Raw genomic sequence first — 7,447 nt, forward strand, 5'->3', positions numbered from 1 at the left:
AAAAAAAAAAAAAAAAAAAAAAAAAAAAAAAAAAAAAAAGACACAACTTTACACACTTGACAAGATTTAACTCAACGTGGATGATGCACCTAAATGTAAAGCATAAAACTATAAAATTCCTAGAAGATATAGAAGATAACATAGGAGAAAATCTAATCTTTTAATGTTTTATTTTTGAGACAGAGAGACAGAATATGAGGGGGGAGGGGCAGAGCGAGAGGGAGACACAGAATCCGAAGCAGGCTCCAGGCTCTGAGCTGTCAGCACAGATCCCGACACGGGGCTTGAACTCATGAACCACAAGATCACGACCCAAGCGGAAGTCGGACGCTTAACCTACTGGGCCACCCAGGTGCCCCAAGAAAATCTAGATGATGTTGGGTGTAGTGACGAATTTTTAGATAGAATACCAAATATACATGATCCATGAAGAAACAATTGATAAGCTGGATGTCATTAAAATTAAAAACTCTGTAAAAGACAACATGAAGAAAATGAAAGAACAACCACAGACTGAGAGAAAATATTTGCAAGACACATCTGATAAAGGACTAACCAAAATATACAAAGAATTTATAAAACTCAACAAGAAAACAAATAATGTGATTTAAAAAAAAATGAGCCAAAGACCCTAAAAGACCCTCACCAAAGATCTACAGTTGGTAAATAAGCATATGAGAAGATGCCCCACACCATATGTCATCAGGGAAATGCAAATTAAAACAACAATGAGACAACACTACACATCCATCAGAATGGCCCAAATCTGGAACAATGACATCACCAAATGTTTGTGAGGATGTGGAGTGACAGGAACTCTCATACACTGCTGGTGGGAATGCAAAATGGTGCAGCTATTGTGTAAGACAATCTGGGAGTTTCTTCTAAAACTAAATATACTCTGACCCTATGGTCCAGGAATTGCACTTCTTGATATTGACCCAGAAAGTTGAAAAACTTATGTCCACGAATGCCTGCTCGTGGATGTTATGGCAACTTTATTCATAATTGCCAAAACGTGGAAGCAGCCAAGATACCCCTCAGTAGGTGATGGATAAATAAACTGTGGTCCATCTGGATGATGGCGTATTATTCAGTGCTAAAAAAAAAAAAAAAAAAAAAAAAAAAAAAAAACTTTAAGCCTTGGAAAAAAGGAGGAAACTTGAACGCATATTTCTAAGTAAAATAACCCAATCTGAAAAAGCTATATACCATATGATTCCAACTACATGATATTCTGGGAAAGACAAGACTATGGAGACAGTAAAAAGATCAGTGATTACTAGGGGTCCAAATGGGATGCAAGGATGAATAAGTGGAACACTGAGAGTTTTTAGGGTAGTGAAATCACTCTGTGTGGTATTTTAATGATGAATATATGTCATTATATATTTGTCCAAACCTGTAGAAGATACACTATCAAGCATGAGCTCTAAGGTAAACTACTGAGTTTGGATGATTCTCATGAGTCATGTAGGTTCATTCTTGGTAACAAATGTGCTATTCTGCTAAGCAATGCTGAAAATGGGGAATGCCATGCATGAGTGGGAGCAGGGTGTCCACAGGAAATTCCCGCACCTTCCTCTCAATTTTGTTATGAACCTCAAACTCCCCACCCCCGACAAAAGAGGGTCTTTAAAAAGTTCAGTGCCAAACGCACGAAAATAGAAAAGCAGTTAAACTTTATTCCTTTTAGTGCCATTGGTACTAATAGTTATAACAGCATTGAAAACAATTGAATTCGTTGATGAGTCAATATATCAATTTTCTGAACACATCATCATACCTAGTAGTACTTTTGTATTTCCTCCAAATATGACATAATGCATCTATATTCTCGTGTTTCTCCAACACAAAGTGATTTACATTACTAATCACTAATGTAAGTGATTTTTTACATTCGTATTTTCCAAAACTTTTCTTTCAGTTTTTAGGAGACCTTCACAAATTTCAGAAATTTTCTCTAGCTGCGACATGAAGATCATTCTAGCTCGTCTGAGCTTTGTTTCCCGGCCAGTTCCCCGCACAGTTACATCACGGCGGTTCTACTCACCACAAGGGAATGTTTCCGAACGAGATTCCTGAGATTCATTCTGATTGGAGATATTCAGGCCACATCCTCACCCTCGAAGCTAAGGGTGAATTCTCTTCTGTTGAAACATACGGAATCTATCAAGGAGAGGTCAACAGGTACCCAGAATGAAATTCTCAAGTTCCAATTTCTCTGCTTTCAAATTTGGCCACAGTTTTGTCTCACCCCTTACTCCTCAACTTTATTTCCTACTAAGATCTTTCTAGGAGACAGGCTAGTCTCACCCCCAAGGAATAGAAATGTTTAAACCTGGTTTTGTATTTCGTGGTGATCTCGATATGTGGACGATCTTTTCCTTTTTAATTTCTCCCCAAGCCCCAATTCAAAACCTACACTGTTTTTCTTCTTGCCATGAACAATGACAGTTCAATTCAATTAAACATTTGTGCACTAAGTACCTAATGGGTGTGACAGTAGAAGATTTTTGAGGAGGATGTTGAGTTAGAAGTACTTGCAAAGATCTACATGTAGAAATTGATTAAGAAGGTAAATGAGAGAAGATCTAGAAATATTTAACGAGCTGGCAGGAGATGCAGACTTATTCACGTAGAAATTGGAATATAAAAAGTTGTCTAAGCTAAGGCAAGACTACAGAGAAAGAAGGAAGGCAAAATATAGGTACAAGAGTGAGATATGCAGCAAAGAGGGGTGACTGAGCCCTGTCACGTAGAGACGGAGGACACAAATCTGCCCACATAAATCAATAGGAAACTATTTAAAAAGGAGCATATTCAAAGGTATCTACTATAGTTGAATCAAGTATGATATGAACTCTGATTTACTAGCTCTTACCGTTGTCTGACTGCAGCCTTGATGTCTCCTAGTACTAATTTTGATAACACAGAATGGATTTGTCACTGATAAAACTGGCTTATGTCTGCCCCCAATCCTGTTAACCCCGGGCAAGAATGAGACAGACGTTATACTATAAACACAGTGATCTCTTCTCGTCCACATGGCCTATGTCAGACACTTTCCAAGGAGGGAAGCATGGAGGACGCATGGCACCCCAAAGTGAGTCTTCTCCAGCCATTAATTTGATCCTCTGACCACTCCAGCTGACAGCCCCTTTATCACACACCCATCCCCAAAAGAACAAACGATGCCTTAGTCGGATTTCAGTTTACGTTCAACTTAGAGATGGCTCTTCAATCTTTGGTATAATTTGGCTGTCCTATGATTTTCACTGGTCAGACACATTAATTTATTGATATGTATAATATATAATAATAGCCACTATATCACTTCAAACCAAGTAAAAACTTTATTTAGATTTAAAAAAAAAAAATCTGATCTTAAACCAACTGATTGTACCCCAGCCCTGCCCAAAAGAAGAAGGAGGAAGAGAAGGAGAAGGAGAGAAAAACATCCAGGCATTAAAAAGATTTTTTCCTTCCCTATCCTGTGAGTCACAAAGCTTGATGCCATAAAAAAGGCACTTTCTCATCCACAGACTGAATGTTATATTACATAATTACAGAGGCAACTGTATTTTCTACTACTTATTTAAACTATTCCCCAAAGTATCTTTATCACAGCAGAAGGCTAGCAAGTACATTTTAAGGGTATTAAAATTATGTCAACTCAACACCTGATTTACCAGGGATACTTATATCTTAAGTGAAAATATTCCCAAATGTACTTCAGGAAGAAAAAGGCATTCATATTTTCACACCAGGGCTGCAGCTGGCTGGTGGGAGAAGAAAGTCAGGAACAAATGGGGTATAAAGGAGCTTTTTTGGCTGATGAAAATATTGTCTAGATTGATGATGGCAGCTACATGACTATATAAATTTGTCAATACTCATAAAAGTATACATTTAGAAAGGTGGATTTTACTATTAGTAACAGTAAATGGGGATGTGAACATGAAAATAAAATAAAATGTAAAAGTTTATTCTTTTAAGAAATTATTTCCTGGGGCACCTGAGTGGCTCAGTCAATTAAGCATCCAACTTCGGCTCAGGTCATGACTTCGTGGTTTGTGGGCTCGAGCCCCACAATGGGCTCTGTGCTGATGGCTCAGAGCCTAGAGCCTGCTTTGGATTCTGTGTCTCCCTCTCTCTCTCTCTCTGCCCCTCCCCCACTCACGTTCTGTCTCTGTCTCTCAAAAATAAATAAATGTAAAAAAAATTTTTTTTTAATTATTTCCTGAACCTCTCTCTTGGTATAGGGAAAAAGCAGGAGGCAATTAAAACTCACCAAAATCACTCTGAGGAATTTCTGGATTATATGATTGTCATTATACTCAAAAGTTGGTTAATATATATATATATCCTTTAAGACATGAAAATATAATAAACTTGGAATATACAAAATATAGAGATAGAACTTTAAAAACTGAAGGACACAGTAATTCTTCGATCCTCAAAACTTGGATATGAGGGGTTTTTTTCAATCTTTTCATTTAATCAAATAGGTTTTGGGCATAAGCATTCTCATTTTAAGGTACTTTAAAACAACTTCCAATAAGACACTTTGAAATGTCATATAGTAATTCACACAATCCGAAACGTAAAAATTGGTGAAATGATTTAATTCCACTCACTGAATACGAACAACACCTCCTAAGCATGGAAAACAATGTTAGCTGTTTAAACGGTGACCGGGAAGATGAGTAAGCTGATGACTGAATTAATAGAAGAAAAAACACACATAAGACAGAGGCTTTAAGCAAGGCTGAGCCCACACACAACAAAAAAGGATGCTGGGGCTGCTTGAAAGCTTGGCTGCAAGAGCCGGAGTTCCACTAAGCGCAGAGGAGGAAGTAAGCACGGCCTGTTGGGAAGTCTGGAAATAAAACCAGTAGATGGAGGAGGAAGCAGAGTAGAGAGACTCTGTGACTGGAATTCACATGCACAACAGCGGCGAATCAAAATCATCCAAGTACGGAAGGCAGCATCCAGGAGGAAGGGTTCACCTTGTCAAAGAGCTTGGCTACCTCTCTCTCAGACACAAAATACAAATGACCCAAACGAAATACGCTAATATTAATAATGTGCGAGAAGGCAGGCAGTGCCATGTGATGTACGAGGATGGCCGTTGTGCTCCAGGAGATCAGGGTGGGAGAACTTGGGCAACACCAAACACTGAATCGATTATGCCCTCCACCCCACCCCTAGGCGTCAGTCAAAATCAAAATAATATTAAAAACAAATTACCTGAGGGGCGCCTGGGTGGCTCAGTCGGTTGAGAGCCTGAGGGTGGCTCAGGTCATGATCTCACAGTTCGTAGGTTTGAGCCCTGCATTGGGCTCTGTGCTGACGGCTCAGAGCCTAGAGTCTGCTCCGGATTCTGTGTCTCCCTCTCTCTCTGCCCCTCCCCTGCTCACGCTTTGTCCTGCTCTCTCTTAAAAATAAATAAAAACATTAAAAAAATTTACAAAAAAAAATTACTTGTAATGAAGTTCAATGAAGTCCTGATACTCCCTTAAGAACAACTTTTGTTGCCTTGCTTTAAAAAGAAATGACGTTCAGTGTTTCTGTTCTGCTTGTGCCCGAAATTCACATCCAGTCTGTTGCTGGCGGCTTGCTCAGGCCATGCGTGTGGGACGGCATCACCTCAGTGAACGCACACAGCGATGGGTTGTTTGCTCAGTCTCCCGGGGATGAATCGGAGTAAACAGGCTCCCAAGATTCTGTTAATGTAAGTGAAAAAGCAAATGCATTAATGAAGTGAGAATGTTACAAACAACCCCGATATTCTAATTTCTAGCCCACCTTCTCCCTGTGCTGTTTAATTCACACTAGGGATATCCTTTTCCAGGGCTTAACAGTCATCTGTCTGCATTTTTGCCTTTATCAGAGAACCTCAGAAACCAGGCACAGGATTAGAAATGTACATAGGGGCACCTGAGTGGTTCAGCCGGTTAAGCATCTGACTCTTGGTTTCCGCTCAGGTCATGATCTCACAGCTTATAAATTCTAGCCCTGCACTGGGCTCCTGCTTGGGATTCTCTCTCCCTCCCTCTCTCTTTCTGCCCCTCCCCCATTTGTGCTTGCTCTCTCTCCCTAAGTGAATAAATCAACTTATATAAAAAAAATGTACATTAAGTGAACACAGAAGCAAGCCTTCACATACCAGGAACTACACCAAGCACTGGACACGCACTGAAAAATGAAGGGGGTACACTGTAAACTTCATATCTTAGAGCCTAGCAGAGGACAGTAACATTAAAACAATAATTATAAAAATGGAATTCTGCATAACAATAGAGGAATTGATTCAGCTGGTGTGGCCAGTGGAAGCACCTCTGAGAAAATCACATCGTAACTCACCTTTTGCTACATGGTCTCAAAGTACACTCTCCCAGCCCTGATGCTACTTGGGAGAAAAATAAGAGTCTAAGTGCCAGAAGTTTTGTATCCTGCAGATTGAATGTGACAGCCAGTATTTTAAAAAATGACACTTGGAAGCCATGAGGAAGGCGTGTTCTGGGGTCAAACCATCGAATTGGAGATGCTTGCTGACTGCAAGACCCTGGACTAGTGATTCAACTTGTACTAATATCAGTTCTTCATCTTGTAAAATAGATGTATCACATGCTTCATAAATGATCATCAAGACGAATCAGGGTAATCTGTGAAAAGCAATTCGCACAATGACGAAGTGCTAAGTATTCAATATCTGTCGTCACATTTGTTTTCTTCTCCGTAAATGCTTCACAGACCTTGCCAACTTTTGCTGTTGGGAAGGCGCTCTTTTCCCAATACTCATCGAGACTGTTCCTGCTTGTTGACACACTCTTTCTTGAAAAACCTCAGTGTCCGATCAAGTTACAGACTTGGTCTTGAAGACATTCTGTAGTTTAGGTTGACTTCTTCCGAAATCTGATACGTACGTCAAGATTTTGATAGGTTAAATGTCTCAAACAGAGGTAGTGTCACATCAGAGATTAAGAGGATGGGTTCCAGACCCCACTGACCTGGGTTAAAAATCCCAGCATTACCACTTATTAGCTAAGTGACTTTGAAATAAATACTTAAACTTTCTGTGGCCCGATTTCATCATATATAAACAATAATAACAATAGTACCTGTCACATACTATTCTTGTAAGGAATAAATAAGTGTGTTACGTAGAGAGCTTAAAACCTTGTCTGGCACTTAAACACTGGTATATGCATTAGCTACTATAATGCTTTCATTAAATCTTCTCAACTATATGCTTTAAATGCTAATATTTAATGAAATTGTAAGGTCTGTGGAACCTTTAGATATTGTTCATTATATCTCCAGTACTTAGAACGGCATCTACTCAACAAGTATTATAAATATAAACACAAATTAATATAAGTTAATAAACTAAATTCATGGGTGAGTGAATGATACATGAATTCCTATGTTACAGATAAGG

General features: G+C 39.1%; 1 long non-coding RNA gene across 2 annotated transcripts in view; it reads left to right on the top strand.

The window, feature by feature from the left end:
* The window catches only part of LOC121016553 (uncharacterized), a 63,583-nt gene extending 61,094 nt beyond the window's left edge, over window positions 1–2,489 (top strand). For both annotated transcript variants that reach the window (XR_005784349.1, XR_005784350.1), the window contains one exon: window positions 1,928–2,489. This is a non-coding gene — a long non-coding RNA (uncharacterized LOC121016553). The remainder of the gene's footprint in view (window positions 1–1,927) is intronic.
* Window positions 2,490–7,447: the final 4,958 nt, after the last annotated feature.

Source organism: Herpailurus yagouaroundi, unplaced genomic scaffold, assembly GCF_014898765.1.
Source record: "Herpailurus yagouaroundi ecotype Mexico unplaced genomic scaffold, PumYag 211, whole genome shotgun sequence".
Taxonomy (NCBI): domain Eukaryota; kingdom Metazoa; phylum Chordata; class Mammalia; order Carnivora; family Felidae; genus Herpailurus; species Herpailurus yagouaroundi.